Source organism: Sinocyclocheilus anshuiensis, unplaced genomic scaffold, assembly GCF_001515605.1.
Source record: "Sinocyclocheilus anshuiensis isolate Anshui unplaced genomic scaffold, SAMN03320099.WGS_v1.1 scaffold460, whole genome shotgun sequence".
NCBI classification, from domain to species: Eukaryota; Metazoa; Chordata; class Actinopteri; order Cypriniformes; family Cyprinidae; genus Sinocyclocheilus; species Sinocyclocheilus anshuiensis.
Window position 1 is genome coordinate 934,561 of NW_015554101.1, and position 18,541 is coordinate 953,101.

The 18,541-nt window shown below is 40.4% G+C and overlaps 1 protein-coding gene and 1 long non-coding RNA gene across 3 annotated transcripts in view; one reads left to right on the forward strand and one right to left on the reverse strand.

Annotated features, from left to right (window-relative positions):
- Positions 1-6,852: 6,852 nt before the first annotated feature.
- LOC107669559 (uncharacterized) overlaps positions 6,853-18,541 on the reverse strand; it is an 18,993-nt gene continuing 7,304 nt past the window's right edge. The window contains exons 2-3 of the long non-coding RNA XR_001632008.1: positions 17,128-17,133; positions 6,853-6,918 (exon numbers count right to left, since the gene is read on the reverse strand). This is a non-coding gene — a long non-coding RNA (uncharacterized LOC107669559). The remainder of the gene's footprint in view (positions 6,919-17,127; positions 17,134-18,541) is intronic.
- dlk2 (delta-like 2 homolog (Drosophila)) overlaps positions 10,545-18,541 on the forward strand; it is a 28,327-nt gene continuing 20,330 nt past the window's right edge. The window contains exon 1 of one of the 2 annotated variants that reach the window (XM_016461844.1): positions 10,545-10,739. The gene's annotated coding sequence lies outside the window, so the exon portion shown is untranslated. The remainder of the gene's footprint in view (positions 10,740-18,541) is intronic. The other variant, XM_016461845.1, reaches the window with a different exon arrangement.

Here is an 18,541-nt window from a genome sequence, read left to right on the forward strand (position 1 = left end):
TACTGTACGCATGCAGCCAGATTTTTCTAACCGTGCAAACTTTGTACGTTCAGCTCACATATGCGCCTTTAATTTTTTTTTGCACTAATTAGTTAGGCCACAAGGTGGCAACACTGGCTGGGGCCATTTCACAGTCAAAAAAGAAAGTCGGAACAACAACAAACAAACAAAAACATGTTAACAAGGGGTGATGAGTTCCCCACAACTTCAGCTTTAATGCTCATAACTTCTGGAGAGAAACTGGACTAGTGCACGCGTCGAGCACCTCACGCACAATATCAAATGGAGTGTACTTTAAAGGGGTGGTTGACTTCTTTTTTTCTAGGCTTGATTGTGTTTATGGGGTGCAGTCTAACATACAGTCTACACCGCTCTGTCCCTTCTATGAACGCTCTGATGATTTCCTGGTTTTATGAAGCCCCTCCCTCAGAAATACACAATGGGCTCTGATCGGTTAGCTGGCCTAGTGTATTGTGATTGGCTAAACCACCAGTGCGCGTCTAAGCGTCCCGCCCCTCTCCTCAGAATGTGCTCCGCTTGTATTGTAAACAATGACGTCGTCAATATTGCTAATCAATTTGAGCCTGAATGAGACCCTGAGAATATTAGTGAAGAGGATCGCGCAGAAAATGTGCAAGCATGTCTCTTACAGGACACTTCAGAATGGTATGTTTTTTTGTTTGTTGGTTCATACTTTTAGATATGCTGTCATTTGTAAATGCTACTGCTTATGTTAGCTTTTAATATACGGTTTTATCCTGATTAAAGCTTTAATACAACAGAATACATGATTGGGTTGTAGCATTTTTGTAACAGTAAGAAGTGTTTGTCAGCAAGTATTGCTCGCTACCACTGCAACCGCGTGCCATGTTTAACACTTCTCATAGCTATGTGAAAAATATCTGTCTGTCTATACACATAAAGTGTATAAAGGAGCTGATGAGCTGATGATCTAGCTTGTTGCAGTCCCTACGAACCGTAACTGTAGGCATTAAACTGCCATAATTTTAAAAGACAATATCTCAGTTTGCAGTGAACTTTCAGCATTGTAACTTTGCAGATATTGTTTATGCTCAAACAGTAACATTACACACTAACTAAAGTTAAAAAAGTGAAATCACAATCAACCACCCATTTAAAAATGTGTACGTCCGACTCTATGCATAGACTAAGCATTTGTGTCAAAACAGATGTATACTTTGGGCTTACGAGGTGAGGATCTCAACAAAATTCAAATACAAAGGGCCACAATCGAAACACGTGTTAATAGCAGGTAGAAACAGTACTGTGTCTTGGCTAGCCACTTTTGATCGGTCATTGAAAACGCACCTTAATACCAGGTGGAAACATGACCTAAAACATTTTGAAATTGGATGACTGAAACCACATATGGAGGTAGTCAAAAATGTGAATGACCACATGACGTGTAGTGTAATCACTCATCCACCCTGAATGCGTTCCAGTGAAGCACCTACTACTTGCCGCTCACTCACCTAAAACTTGACCATTCTGTGATGCATTGTTAGAAAGCTCACAAAAACAGGCATATCAAACTTTGTTGCATTGTACCAAAACACTAGGATTATGTACAAATTGTAGCTGCCTCCCTCTATTCTTCACATTCGCACAAGTTTATTTAATAGTATTCACACGTCACACTTGATGCTCCTGCGAAAGTGATGTACAGAGTGAAAAATAAAAAGGGGAGTGTCTCAATGAATTCCGAATGCAAGTAGTCACAGGAGACACATTTGAAATGCATGGTGGAAGCTAATGCTTCTAAGCTGACCACTTGTGATCCGATCACTAAAATGCATCTTAATACCAAGTGTAAACAGGTTAAATAAAAAGAACAACTTTTAAGAGAGCATCACATGCTAAACTACAATGCTTTGCATGTTTGGAGGCCATCTGAATTCAGGACAAGCAGCATGAAAGGGCTGGGCACAAACATAACAGGCCCCACAAAAGTGTGTGTGTATTCTTGTCATCTATGGACTTCAAGGTTTCAAATGCCCACTGGCCTTTGTTTTCTTCTCTTCCCTCAGCTGCTCCGGGGTCAAGGCTGCCGCTAGTGCGGAATGCGTTCTGTTCTTTGTGCAGGCCGTTCATCTCCACTCTCATCCTAGCATAAACAGGCCTGCATTTAGTGCCAGGTGGCTAGAGAAGCACCTCAGTACCATTTCTGAGAGTCATTCAATACTAAAGCCATCAAGGTCTTAGCCTCCTGATGGATCACTCTCAACCGTGCATTGTGTACAGATTACTAGCAGTTAGAGACGAAGGCATCCCACAGCTGCACTGTACATCTAAATGTGCAACCTCTCAACCACCAGCTATTTCAGAGTCACCACCCATACTGGTCAAAATTAGCCCAAGCCACCCTCTTTCCAGACCACACAATCTCCCAACTTGCCTCTCCAGTTAATGTACTGTAACAATGAGCTCCAAGATTAGCTTACAACAATGGGGCCACGTCCCTTGGGCCATGGTCCTATCACGATGCAGACATAAGAAGAAGTCGTCTGACCATGGCACAATAAGTGCACCAATCCCTATCCAGAAATGAGTGACAGGAGCGGAGCATCCCAACTATGGAACGTTAATTCTCACCGCAAACGTGTTGCACAGTGGAGGAAGGGTGCTAATGATCTGTGCAGGATCTTCTTACATAACAAATATCTTTAAAGTGCAAAGGAAAACTTTTGTTACTTCAGTACAGGGGCATCCAATCCTGCTCTTGGAGGTCTACTTTCCTACTTTTCCAACACCTGCCTGGAAGTTTCTAGTCATCCTGATGACCTTGATTAGACTGGTTCAGGTGTGTTTGAATAGAGCTCGAGCTAAATTCTGCTGGATAGTGGACCTCCAGGAACAGAACTGGACACCTCTGTTTTTAGTAGCTCTAACTTCAGAGATCCAGGACACTTTATGTCAGAGGTCTTCAACCCTGCTTCTGGAAGGTCACTGTCCTGCAGAGTTTATCTCCAGCCCTAATCAAACACACCTGAACCAGCCTGACCTGAAAAAAGGTCTTCTACAACTCTTTCTCTCCCATCTAATGCTGGTATGACGTACCTTGCTCAATATCACACCGTATTTGTTCGCTTAAGCCAGAGGAGAACTGGTCTTCCAACTGAGTCTGGTTTATCCCAAGGTTTTTATTTCTCCATTTCTGTCTCCTAATTGAGTTTGGTTTCCTTGTCTCTATTGCCGTCTGGCTTGCTTAGTTGGGGTTTGAAATATACTTTCAGGAATTTATCGATATGACCGAACTGATGGTCACCATCAGATGAGAACAAAACTTTAACTGAATTAAGCTGGATGATGGAACTATCATCTTCTGTAGAGCTGCTTAACAGCTGAATCGCATCTTGCAAAATCAATACTGGACTAATGACTAATGAACTAATTTGAACTCAATAACTACATTGTCGCCTTTTGTAGAAATGTTTATAGCTGATTTGACATCGTTTCAAAGTGATAAACTTCACATTGTTATTGATTTGAACTGACTTGAGCTAAATAATGACACTCATCTCTTAGAGCTGCTTTACAGCAGAATATGAATTGTGTCCATAGATGAATTTCCATAATTGATGCAATCTGTATTGTATAAAGCCCTATAGAAATAAAGGTGACTTGACTTCAGAATTGCTTGAAAATAACAGGCAGGTGTGTTGAAGCAGATTGGAAATAAACTTGACAGGACAGTGGGTCTCAAGGGTCTTCACGCTCCTTTAAGTCCTTGGTTGCGCTTTTTGTTTTAAAATATGTGCACTTACAGTGTACTTCACCAAGAAAATACTGAGTAAAAACATGGACTTAACCTAGATTACAATTAGGTTTAGGGTTAGGGTTAAATTCATATGTACATGCAAAACTCAACTGTAAAATGAAGTGCTACTACTTTCTTTTCAGACTACTTCTGTACCTGGGTGTTGTGGGTCAGCTGGGTGTAGGTCCAGCTTGTCATATCAGTCTGTGTCAGGTTTCGCCCAATCTAGCGTTAGTGCTTCCACTTATCAAATAGAGCTTACAAAAGGACTGGGGCTCAGCACACAGTCAGATGTCAAGCGGATTAGGAGGGCTCTAAGACCTTGGGTCTTCATAATAAAAAAAGAATCCTGGATGTCAAGACCAGAGAACCTCTCACTGTGGACTGCCCTTGCCTCACAAAGAAGCCTTGGAGATTGAAATTAATTGCCAAGCTCGCTCCCATTTCATAAATTGAGTCTTTGAACACTTTGCCTTGAAGCCGGTGCTGGAAATACTTTGCAGCACCAAGGGACTATAGAAGATTAAGCTGGACTCTGGATGGTGTAAGACAACTACAGCACCTCTAGAGAGGAAAATCAATTTTTCAGCTTATAGACTTCAGGAAACAATCAAGATAGATTGAATTTGGCCTGTGAAGGATGACAAGTAAGGATGTCCTCAATGTTCCAGAAGTGGAAAAAAGTTCTCTACATCTACGATAGGGATTAGAGACCTTATCTTTCAAATTCTCATGTAACTCTCAGAGCAGAAATAGCCCTCTTGGTTGCCTAAATGGAGTAGAGGCTATCTTATCAAGGGTTTCATTTAACACTGCTTCAATCCGACGACGGGACAACGTGCTTGGTAACAGAATACGAACGTGTGCCTGTCGCTCTGCCTTAAGTGAGGTCCTAAGGGGTGTGAGTAGCCCCATGAGTCAGAGCTGTAGGGCAGGGTGAGAGGCTGTGAAGTGCGTGGATGCGTGCGCCTCCTTGTTCTCCGTCCGAGAGGGAGGTTTAGGGTGAAGGGAAGGTCAAGAAGCCCCTTCTTCATGCTGTCTGCAACTTAGACACATGCTGAAATAACTTCAAAGACAGACACCCAGCATACACTAGCTGAGGACAGGGGACACATCTCATAGGCAGAAAACAACACCACAGTAAGATCAACACAGAGAGCCGCCGCTCAGTGGATCTTGACTTAACCTGATATTCATACAGGAAGGAACACCAGGCTCAGGCTATAAGAGAGGGTAGGTGAAAAACGTTCATGGGGGAATGTGTTTCTAAATGTTTTTTTATTATTACACTTAAGCCCTGAAGATATTATATAAGAGTTACTGAGGTTTATTTAAAGCCTTACAAGCGCTCTTTTTCTAATGCTTGATTGAAACTCTTACTTTGTTTCTGTAATGAGGTTACTTATTCCTGGTCAATTTCTAAATTAATTAGTTGAGCTAACCAGAATAAGCGCCCAATGTCCGTCTTGATGAAAATTTCGGTTTATTGGTTTCAATGTATTTTTCACATGGAGCCTTGTATAGCATCTCACTGTAAGGCTCACATTTGCAGGCGTATATATTTTACTGGTCTGTATGGTGTGGGAAACATCACTGCATTGTAAATGGAGTCCATAAATACCATCACTTCCTAATAAAACTCTGACTCCATAATCTACTTTCTCTGGCATTCACTGAGCTGTCTAATATAAGAGCAATGCCTGTTAAAACACATGGACAGAGTAGCAAGAGCAAGTCTGAGGCAGACAGATTCATCTAGATAGATAGATAGATAGATAGATAGATAGATAGATTTGCATTACTTGTCACAACACATTCTTGTTTCATGGACTTAAATTGCCATCTGAATCGTGCCATATGCAAAGCACTAAAGCCCATATGTTGGAAATGATAGGAAGGAAGCTCCAGCAGGCGATCTATTCCACTAGTTAATCTCACTCTACTGTCTACATACAGAAGGCATCTTCTCTCAGTTGCTATAGTAACACTGACCACCACGGACACACAAACCAGGATTATACTGTGATATTCATCCACTTTGCTTGAAATGCGAGTGGTCTGTGATAGATGCCGTGTTAAAGGGATGAGTTGTATTTAAAGCCCATCTAACATGGTCCTTTGAAGATGCTTTTATCCTCCACTTCATGCTAGTGTATTAAAGTGGATCCGATCTTCATATGAACAGCACAGATATCAAAGGTGCAGCATTAACATTGGCTGAGTGTGTGAGTCCATTTTCTCGGAAGGACAAATATACATATCATTCAAGCTGCCCTGCTTTAAGCTCTGACTGTTAAACACCCACTTAGCTTCTGTTCATGCTTTTGTAGCGTATGAGTCAGAGGACGGGATCCAGTACAGTTGTTTGTTGGCACAAACACGGTAAAATACTATTTTTCTAGGGCACATTGTCATAGTTCCAAAAAACTGATGTTTTGTGTAATGATGCCATCATAATGGTTTGAATTGTATGACGTATTACTGTTATTATGGCAAATTAATTCCCTAGAAAATGCTGATATCAATGCTGTAGGTTTTTATATTCTCTGTTCTTTTGAAAAACAAAAACCATGACTATCAGCTCCCATCTAACTCTTGCTGGGATTACTCTGAACAAACTAGGAAAAAGAACAGTTTGGATTTCTGAAGTGTTTTATGTTGGGGGATGGAGGAGGAAGTGGTGGCGTGTTTGTTGCTTGTAAATGGAAGTTTTACAGTAAGATGATAACATGACATATGATGACGACAATTCAGAACAACAACGTGGAGGGGCAGATGGGCAAATATTTTGGTAAATAATTGGCACGAAGAGTCCTGAAATCTTGAACTGTGATTCTGTTCTGAATGCTATTACTGTGTAAATACATATTTTAAAATTTACAAAGTAACATAGTGAAAGTAAAAGAAATAAACAAATGAATAGAGAGAAAAAAAGATTATCTATCTAAAAAAAAATAGATGATATGACACTGTAAGTGAAACATAGATAGATAGATCGAAACCCCTTCAAACTTTGGATTTGTTCACAAAAGCACTGAAACATATTTTTTCCTTTACAAAAGTCCTGAGAGGAAACACTCTTAAAAATAAAGGTTCCAAAAGGGGGTTTTCTGGTCATGTCATAGAAGAATTATTTTGGGCTTTTCAGTTCTTTTTTCTTATGACTAAGAATATTTTACTATTCTAAAGAACCCATTCTAAAGAACCTTTTGTGCAAAGAAAATGCTCCATGGATGTTGAAGGTTCTTCATGGAACCACTGATGCCAATAAAGAACTTTTATTTTTAAAGTGCCCTTATTATGGGTAATGAAAGGTTCATACTTTGGTTTTGGAAGTCCCCAACAACAGGTTGAAATGGATGCAAGGTCAAAAAATACTTTCATTGTTTTATAATATGCAGTAATTTTTACCTTACTTGCTCAACAACTCCCAAATGATTCGCTCAAGGATTCATTTTTCCAAACCCCTCCTTTGCATGACGCTAATCTGCGGTGAGTGGTCCGATTGGTCTCATTTTCATTTCATCCTGCCTGAAATGCCTGATAAAGAAGCGTTTGTGAGCGCAGTGCTGCTTTGTGTACAGCGTTACCGGGGAAACCGCTATTTTTACCACAGTCTATGATTTTTACCTATTTTCATTCAGACGAACGCGAAGAGACCAACAAGTGGGCGGGCAATATGCAAATGTTTCAAGTAGACGTCAACATGAAACAGTTTGGGATTCGTTTTAAAAACGACTCGTTTCAATGATTCAGAGTCGACTCTTTCTTTTGAGAGACAATAACTTTATACACGGTGATTTAAAACTTTGCAGGATGTTTTCATTCACTTGGAGCTGTTTTACACACTGCATGAAAGGTAATTTTCAAAAATCCATAATAGGGGCACTTTAAGAGTGAATGCTAAGTTTCTTGGGGAAATGCAATACTTTTGTGAGTGAACGCAAAAGTTTTGCAAACAAACACAAAGTATTTGGCGAATTTAAAAGCACTGAAATATAATTGTTTACCTCTTTAGGTGATGGTAATTTGTTCTATTCACCTGAGCAAGCCATTTTTTGGAGTAGCCTTTTTTTTCTTAGTGTGAAACCCTTTTTCCACTTTAAAGAACCTTTTGTGCAATAGAAAGTTTCTATGGCTGTAGAAAGTATCAATGCCAATAAAATGCCTTTATTTTTAAAAGTATAAAACCTTTCCAGAGCATAAACATTTCTTTATAGTAGTAATGTCATGCTACGGCTACTGTGGTGGAACGAGGAGATGAGGAGACACTGGAGTAACTCAAAACACAGTCTTTAATCTTCAACTTCGGGTAACACAGGGCAGGCAGACACGCACGTAGCACTAGGACGAACATTCAATACCGGACAACCAACTCAGAAAAGGAAATGCTTTAAATACACGACATGACGAGGGGATGACGAGAAACACCTGGGATCAATAAACATAATAGGAACAGGAAACAGGAAGGACCCAATAAGGACATATTGATTCTAGAGGGAAAACAAGGAACACATGGGAATGAAAACAACAAAACGGGAACACAAATCTGACATTACTCCCCTCCTCCCCGAAGACGCGTCCGCGCGCCACACAACATCCAATGGGTAGGAGGGGGGGGGGGGCGCGGGAGCTCGGGGAGCCATGGCGGAGCAGGCAGACTAGGAGGCCATGGCAAATCAGTCAGACTAGGAGGCCATGGCGGAGTAGGGAACTCAGGAAGCCATGGCAGATCAGGGAACTTGGGAGGCCATGGCGGTGCAGGCAGTTCAGGAGGCCATGCTGGAGCAAGGAACTCAGGAGGCCATGGCGGAACAGGCAGACTAGGAAGCCATGGTGGAGCAGAGAGTTCGGGGAGCCATGGCGGAACAGGGAACTCAGGACGCCATGGCCGGACAGCCTCCGTGGCCTTGGCCTCGCCACTCGGCCTCACCACTCGGCCCGGCCACGCCCCCCCAAAAAAAATGATTGGGGAGAACATCGTCTTTAGAGGCCCTCCGTAGGCCTAACTCGGGAACAGTGGCCCTGTACTTGGGGACTGGAGCTCTCCTTGGGCTGGACATAGGAACTAGAGCCCTTTCTGTGCTACACTTGGGGATTGGAGCCTTCTCTGGGCTGAACTCGGGGACTGGAGCCTTCTCTGGGCTAAACTCGGGGACAGGAGCCCTCACTGGGCTAAACTCGGGAACAGGAGCCCTCCGTAGGCTAAACTCGGGAACTGGAGCTCTCCGTGGGCTATACTCAGGAACTGGAGCCCTCCGTGGTCTAAGCTCGGGAACAGGAGCCCTCCGTGGGCTAAACTCGGGAACAGGAGCCGAGCTCTGGGGATGGAGCCGACACTGGAGTGAGCTCTGGGGCTGGTGCTGACACTGGAGCGAGCCTAGGGACTAGCACCAACCGTCTTCTCCTCCTTAGATTCCCCTCTAAGTTCGGGGTGAAAACAGGAAACAGGAAGGACCAAATAAGGGCATAATGATACAAGAGGGAAAACAAGGAACACATGGGAAGTAAAACAACAAAACGGGAACACAAGTCTGACAAGTAAAAAGTTCTTTAGGTAATTAAAATGTTCTTCACACTAAGAAAAAAAATATTTTTTAAGAACTGTTTACTGAAAGCTTCTTTTGTGGCATCACAAAAAAACCCTTTTGGAACCTTTGTTTTTCAGAGCGTGAGATGAACACGTTAAAACAGATACTGCATGTGATATTCAAATGATGAAAGTCAATTTTCACAATTGCCGTAATTGTTGTGACTGCAGTGGATAATGATGTAAAGCTAGAGCAGCAAGCACTCGCGACAGAGCAGCAGATTTGAACACCCTAATTAATGTACTGCCATTTGCAGCACAAACATCATAATCAGGCCACAGCAGGACAGACATACAAATGTGTGCTTAAAATCGAGAAGCTGAATGGCTGCAATAATGGGCATGCCATTATCTCAATATAAACATGAGGCGAGCAACCAAAACAAATGAGCTTTGAGTGCTTTCCTATTCATCTGTTCCTCACAGACTATCAGCATAAGCCCTCAGGAGCCCGATAAACCCGTCTACCCATTCTGCTTCGATAGTAGTAGTGATTCAGCTTTCTAAAGAGAAAACGCCAGTGGTTGCTACATGTCTGTCTTTACATACGCCCTCATTTATAGTAATATATTTGTACGGCAGCGAGCAAGTGTGTGCATATATTTGCGAGTGCAGTCTCCCATCACCGTGGTGTGGACATGTAGATGCCTGTTTTCAAATGCTCCACAGGCCTGATATTGTTGAGATAATCTGCTGAAAACTGATCCTCTCCACACTATCGCCTGCAGAGGAACGTGTGGGCACATCAGCCCCCAACATCAGGAGCCTTGTCTGTCGCTACAGCAACAGCAAAAAGCCTTCCATTACCGCTACAGCATTCGCTAGGGTTTCTGCCAGACGGCGCTTCTCTGATAACAAGACGGCAAAATGCATACAATGCACTCTCAATCAGATGTGACCATCTGTGAAAAACAGTCTGAAACAACAAGACTTGTCATGCATTGGTGAAATACCAAAAAAGTGGCTGAGGGTTTGAGAAAAACAAACAAACATGTGATGTCTGTACTGTATCTTGTACTCACTCTACCATGATGGATTGTTCTTTGAGCTGTGTGAGATGGTGGTATTGAGGGAAGCCTGTCTCTTTAAGAGCCAGTCCTTGGGCAGGTTGGCTTGTTGAGTGGGGAGGTGGAACCTTGTCTGCTTCTACAAACAAGCATTTCTATCAACAAAACGTGTCTCACTAGCGGGCTGATCTTGAGGGTGTGCATATACATGAGACTGAATATTGAAGTCGTGCTTGATTTTCTTTTACGATACTTCCTAATGCTGTATGTGTGATATGTGAGTCCCGTTTCATCAGCACCTGAGGTTTGCAACACTCTGCTGGAGGGGCCACCAACAGCTCAGGTGTGTCACATCTATTTGTCAGTAAGTGTGTTTATGTGTTTAATAGAGTTAAATTGTTATGTGGCATTTAAAATACTGCCACTTGAAAGAGCTGGGTTGTGCAGTAGTTTTGAACTCTGTAACTTAAAAAAAAAAAATGAGTATCCTTGTGTTGCAATTTCTGTAAAAGCCAGAAATATGCTCTGGTCAAACTCAAGCACTTAAACTTGTGAATTATAATCTGACTATTCACGCAATAGCAGGAAAGTGTTTGTGTTCACACATTATTTGAGATGGAAATGGTGTAGGAATACAGATTCACTGTTATTCTGTGGTAGATGCTGGTTAAAGGAACCATGTGCCAATTACGTTTCCATGGAAGCTTCCTGGTAAAATAATGGGTTTTTAAGTACATACGCCGAGATTTCTGTGGGTTACTATGAGATTTTTGCATGTATTTTGTATGGAAGTGTATTTTGTGCTTCAGTGTACATCCAAGTTCAGAAGTATGTCACTAATTCTTTATTGCTTAAAGACTTTTCAAAGAAGTGTTTCATACAGTATAGGGAACTCTGTAACTTAAAAAAAAAAAAAGAGTATCCTTGTGTTGCAATTTCTGTAAAAGCCAGAAATATGCTCTGGTCAAGCTCAAGCACTTAAACTTGTGAATTATAATCTGACTATTCACGCAATAGCAGGAAAGTGTTTGTGTTCACACATTATTTGAGATGGAAATGGTGTAGGAATACAGATTCACTGTTATTCTGTGGTAGATGCTGGTTAAAGGAACCATGTGCCAATTACGTTTCCATGGAAGCTTCCTGGTAAAATAATGGGTTTTTAAGTACATACGCCGAGATTTCTGTGGGTTACTATGAGATTTTTGCATGTATTTTGTATGGAAGTGTATTTTGTGCTTCAGTGTACATCCAAGTTCAGAAGTATGTCACTAATTCTTTATTGCTTAAAGACTTTTCAAAGAAGTGTTTCATACAGTATAGGCACAAAATCTGGAAGGATGTACATTACACCTTTCTAAAATGTGCCTGTTAATGTGCAGCATCTGAGAGGTAAATATGTATGTGTTCCTAGACTGGTAAAATGGATAGTTTTGATGAGCCACAATAGAAAATGCTGTTAAACCTATAAGTGCACATTCTATGTAAAATAAGTTACTATGTTATTATTTCCATGAAACACTTAAGGAGGAATTCTGAAGAATCCTTATGCAGCTTCTTTTCACTAAACGACTGTTTATAGTGTAATTCTCCAGAATGAGACCATAAAACATCAGATCATGCCCTTCACTGCAGCTCTCAAATGTCATTCTCCAAATATTCCCATTTGAACTGCTGTGCTGTGTTCAGTTACAACACACACAAGAACAATATTGTTGTTTTTTGGGGGCATCAGTGATGTTGAATCATTGTGACTATTGTAACATGCTAATCTCAGCTTTCCCGTACAAAGCTTTTCCCAAATTCCTTCCCATTGTAAAAGCACTCCATTAATCAATCATTTCAAATCTGGCCGGTTTTGAAGTCTAAAATTTAAGAGCTTGTTGGAATGGAAGTGAATAATGACTTGAACATCAGTCAGTTCCTCACAAATCTGCCAAAATTATTATTTTTTTGTATCCCACGGAAGGAGAAAAAGCCATGAGGGTGAATAAATAATGACAGAATTGTATTTTTACCACATTTTTGTTGCCACCATTTTAAAAGTATAGTTTTAATTTTGCATCATACTAAAGAACACCCTTTACATTAATCACTGTAATGCACAGCCTCATGTGGCTTATTGCTTTAACATCAATTAGAAAGAGGACAATTCTTATCAGAGGAACACAGCTGTCACACCTCAGTTGTTGTCAGACACCTTTGTGTATTTAGTAGGTTATTTCAGTAGATATGTGTTAATAGTTAATAGCAGCTCTACCACAAAAAAAATGTACTTAATTTTCGTCAAAAAAAAGGGAAAAGAGGCATAGGGGAATACAAACACTGAATATTATGCAAACATGTAATTAAGTATGTGCTAAATAATATGCATACACTATACATTTAACCTCACTTTGTTTAAGTGTCTTTTCTGTTGACTTTGATTAAATACCCACCCGCAAATAACTTTCAGTTAAAGGGGTCATGACATGGATTTTTTTTTATATATGTTCCTTGAAGTTTACTTATAATGTTAATAAAGTTTTTTGCACAAAAAGAAAAAAACTAATAAATATGTGGGAAAACCCTCATTCTGACCATCTGTCTAAAACGACCTGTTTTAAAGGGGTCATGAACGGAGAAACCAAAATTTCCTTGATCTTTTGACATATAAGAGGTCACTATAAAAACATCCTGTAAGTTTCAGAACTCAAAACTTTCTCGTTAGTCTAAAAACAGCTTATATTGAAGGCAGTCTGTCAAAAGGACAGCTTGTGGAATGTACTACTCTATGATGTAATAGTGTGCATAAGCACCACCTCCGCAGAAGAAGACCGACATCACTGCTTGTTTAGCCCCGCCTACCGATTCATGCATGCAGTGGAGAGAGGCGAACGCGCAGGTCTACGCAGAAACCAAATGATAAAGATGCTCTGAAGAAAACAAGACGCTGTGCAGTGCCAAGTTGTGGGGGGAAAAAAATTGTATTTGCATTGCCTTCCTTCTGATCCCAATGTTAGGAAAGAGTGAATGAATGCATCAGTAAGAACTCCTTAGTTCACTTAATTTTACCGCAGCTTCGTTTACAAACAAGGCACAATTCGACTCAGGATTTTCAAAAAGATTGAAACTAAAAGACGATGCTGTGCCGGCTATATTGGATTGAACACAAGTGTGAGTAACTGTTTTCATTATGTGGTCACTATTGCTTTGTCTGTTAAACAGATTGTTTGATATGAACTGTTTATTTATGCGTTTTTAATCTAAATCACAGCAGCGTCCATCTATGAAGGGTGTAGACTGTCAAAGACACAACTATTAGCCAATCATAGCAATCATAGCGAGTCTACAATCAGCCATGCCTATTCAAACAGAGCGTTCTGATGAGGGGGGTTAAAAACAGGGCAGAAAATAGCTTATTACTTCTAAATTATGTTTTTTTTATGTAAAAATATTGATAACATTATAAGTGGACCTCAGAGAACATCACAAAATAAAAAAACAGAGGCAGTTCATTACCCCTTTAAGGGGCGGGTCCTTTAAGGCTTGTCAGGAATCAGCCACTGATTTGATTGGCTAACGTCATTGCATAGGAAACCGTATCAACACCCCCTCATTATTGCATGCAAGTGTTTTGACAACATGATCAAAATAAAATGGTCATTTCCAGACAAAGCATTATGAAATCATTTACTTACAATTTTTGATGCAGCTGCAGTCAGCTCTAGTACCGCTTCATCTTTCAACACGGTTCTTTGTGAACTCTCCATGACACCGTGCCTCATTTACAAAACAACATGCTCCAATCAATCCTCTGACACGATCCGGGATGCCATTTAAAAATAAGCTATCCACTTGTTCCTTACGCTGCGATCCTTCTGATATCTGTACAAGGATGCGAACGAGCCGTTTAAGCTCCATTTGTCTGAAAGCGAATGTGCACCTGTATACTGTATCCAGTGTAGACAAGATAGCCTATGACTATTCGTCGATGTCTTGCTCTGGAGACAGTTTGGAGGCTTGTTTGTGCCCGGGTGATGTTATCTCGCACCTCAGATCCGAACGAGCCGTTTTTGGAGCTTGATTTAATAAATGCTTTGTTTATTATGAGGAGGGCGTTTTAAAGGGTTAGTTCACCCAAAAATGAAAATTCTGTCATTAATTACTCACCCTCATGTCGTGCTAAACCCGTAAGACCTCGGACCACAAATTAAGATATTTTTGATGAATTCTGAGAGCTCTCTGACCCTCCCATAGACAGCAATGTAATTACCACGATCAAGGTCCAGAAACATAGCAAGGAGATCGTTAAAATAATCCATGTGACATCAGGGGTTCAACCGTAATTTTACGAAGCTACCAGAATACTTTTTGTATGCAAAGAAAACAAAAATAACGACTTTATTCAACAATTCGTCCGCGTGATGCAGCTGACACAGAATAGCATACACTGTTTGCGTTCAGTGGATACTCTCCAAAATGGCACCAGGGTGACGCGGAGTAGAGACGAAATGTTGAATAAAGTAATTATTTTTGTTTTCTTTGCGTACAAAAAGTATTCTCGTAGCTTCGTAAAATTACGGTTGAACCCCTGATGTCACATGGATTATTTTAACGATCTCCTTGCTATGTTTCTGGACCTTGATCGTGGTAATTACATTGCTGTCTATGGGAGGGTCAGAGAGCTCTCAGAATTCATCAAAAATATCTTAATTTGTGTTCCAAAGATGAACGAAGGTCTTACGGGTTTAGAACGACATGAGGGTGAATAATTAATGACAGAATTTTCATTTTTGGGTGAACTAACACTTTAAGCTATGAAACTTGCAGGATGTTTTAATGGTACAAAGACCTCTTATACTCTAAAAGATCAAGGCAAATTTTATTTCTCATGTCATGACCCCTTTAAACGTCACATTTCATTTTTATTTCTATTGCTGAAATTCGAATGCTGAACATGCTTCTCCAAAATGTTCTTTTTATGAGAAGCTAATAATTCATATCTGAATCGTCTTGCTTTTTAGCTTCATGTTTAATGTGAAAGGGCCTTCAGTTGTAGGACTCTAGGCTACATTTAAATCTATATCTGTTATAATGAATCGCTGTGGATGATTCATTGAATTTTGATGATTTGTGAAAGAAGGTAAAAAATGATGACAATTTCCCTGGATAATTGCCAATGTGTCAAATGGCATAAAAGGCCCCTGACTGTATTTTTCACATCTGATGTGACACATATTAATTAAACACGGCTGGAAATAGCATCTTCGACAATCACAGAGTGAGCTGCTCGGGAAATAAAGTAATGTTCAAATATAGACTGCGCGCTTGCTTTCACTGGCAGGTGTCTGCACAAGAGACCGGCCAGAAAGCATAAGTGATAATTGACATGGCATCCCCAGCATCAAGGACTGTAGATGAAGGCTTCCTATTGTGACATGCTAGAGAGCATCCTTCATGGAAATGGACCTCTTCTCAGCTTTCCCGTTCAAAGCTTTTCCCAAAATTCATTCCCATTAGTGGTTGCAAGAGTGCTCCATTAATCTACAATGGGAAACAACAAAAAAAGCAGCCAGTTGCACCATCTACAGATGGAGAAAACAGACAAGAATCCAAAATCATCTTGCTATTTCGTCATCTATAATTGAGATTGACGTCACTGAGGTCATTTGCAAATCATACATTAGAAAATATCTCAATAATTCCTTGCTTGCTATTTTTAATCTTTCTTTTAGTGTAAAATATTGCTGTTTGTGCATGTAAACAATCTAAAAAAAGTTATATCCATGGCAAAGGAAGTTCATCTCTCTAGTAGAAAACACCACAACAACTGTCGTTATTTCAAATTCAAATTCAATTCAGAAAGTTTTATTGTCTATCCCCAGTGGGGTAGAAAATTGTCTTTAGACAAAAGGCTCAACACACAAACAATACAAATAATCACTAAAACAAATTAGCATTGCATACATCACTTTAAAAATACAGCTGTAATAATACATAAAAATCCATTTCAAGATCCCATTTAAAATACCAAAGTCTTCTTATTCTTGGCCTTTTTCACCAAAGGCACTTCATACCGTCTGCCAGATGGAAGTAACTGAAACGAACTATGCAGGGGATGAGAAGAGTCTTCCACACTAACAGAGGGTTTCCTTTTTAATGCCACAGTAGAGATCAGTGAGAGGTGTACTTGTCTCTCACCAATTATTTTACTCGCCACGTTTATAATCCTTAAAAGTCTGTTTTTGCTTTTTACAGAAAGAGTTAAACCAGGATACAATATTACAAGTAAGAACAGATTCAATACAATAAGTGACTTATATACAACTATCAGAATGTCGTTTTCAATGTTAAAACTCCTCAGCTTTCTCAATAAGCCTAAACATTGATAAGCCTTTTTTAAAACATTGTCTGAATGCTTATCAAATGAAAATTGGGAGTCAGTCTCTGTACCTAAATATTAAAAAAAAAATCCCACCTGTTCACCTTCCTCTCCATTAACTAACAAAGGTTTGCAATGTGCTCGTACATTATTAGCCCCACAACACATTTCTTTAGTTTGACTAATATTAAGCTGCAAAGAACTCTCCTCCTTCCAAATTTTAATAAAATTAACAAAATTGAGGTAGGTATCTAATGACAGAATATCCTTTACACGTCCCACCAGCGCCATATCATCTGCATATCACAGGTCATTTCGTTTATAGAAATAGAAATTTCCGTGACTTAGTTACCTCATCAGGTTACACATTTGAATAATGCCCGCCTACTGCCCTCTAAGGACAGTTGGGTGAATGATTTAGCCATGACAAGGAGACGTTAGTTTATATGCCATATAATACCGTTTACAGCTGCTCATGAAGCCTCAGGAGCTGAAACCCGATTATGGTAAGAGGCATAACATTTCCGATGCATAAGTGGTTGACCAATCACAACAGACTAGGCCATTTGACCAATCAGAGACAGGCTTTAAAGAGTAGAGATGAAACGGTTACATGTTTGACGATAAACCACAATAAAAAAAGTCCCCACAGTAATAAAAACTTTGTTTTGGGTCCTCTGACCTGACATGACAGAAAGCACAGTGCAGAGAGAAAATATGAAATAATATATGAATTAATGAATAAGATTATTGCATATGGCTCAACTGACCGGCTTTTCCATGGCATTTGCTTCTCATCTTCTCTTCGTGTATTGCCTGCTGATGCAGTGTTTTTAAGTGCAGCGCTGCTTTGTTTACAGAGGTTACTGGGGAAACAATTCTATTTCTGCTGTTCCATAAGCGCCACCTGCTGTCAGACAGTGGGTTTACATTCTCATTCAGTCTGCCTGCCATTTCTGTTCAGACCAGATTTTTTTTGTAAATCTTAAACGGCAGATGGAAAGCAAGCTAATGCTTTCTAAAATCCTCAACACTTTGCATAATAAGATAGCTTCCACTTGTTTATGGAGCAGATAAAATGCCTATAATCTGTCATTTTGACTCATCCTTTTCCTAAACATTATCATTTTAAATAAGTTTAAAATATGGCCATCTGTCAGTCCTGTGTCTTGTGTTTTCCTCCCCCACGTGCTCCATGTTATATTTATGCCCTTATTTGGTCTTCCTGTTCCTGCCCTGATTGTGTTCATTTGTTTCCAGCTCTGTTTTCCCTCATGTCATCATGTTCATTGTTTCCAGGTGTTCCCTCATTAGTTTCCATGATTTAAGCCCTGTGTGTTTCCATGTCTAGTGTGCTGTCTTGAATGTCGATCCCGTGTCCTAAGTGTAATTCCCTAGATGTCAATAAAGACTGTTAATTATGATTCTCCTGTGTTCTCCTCGTTCCTCGCTCCTTGTTCCTCGCTCCTCACCATAAGCACACCGTGACAGTAGACAGCACCGTAAACAGAAAGTAAGCGGTGCCCCTTCTCCCCGTTTTTGTTTTAGTTTTAAAGTTTTTTTGTTTTCCTTTGCTCCCCCCGCGATTATGGAGATCGCGGCACGCTTCATTGCCCTAGCCCGTAGAGATCTCCCCTTCGTCGAGTATGCCAGAGAGCTCTGCGGGCTCGCCGCGGCGACGGCATTAGATGACGCCACCATCAACTCTTTGTTCTGGCACAGGGTCAACTACCATCGCCCTGTGGCCCTCCCAGACACCACGGGACTAAGCTGGAGGGAAGGGATCCTCCGTTGTCTGGAGA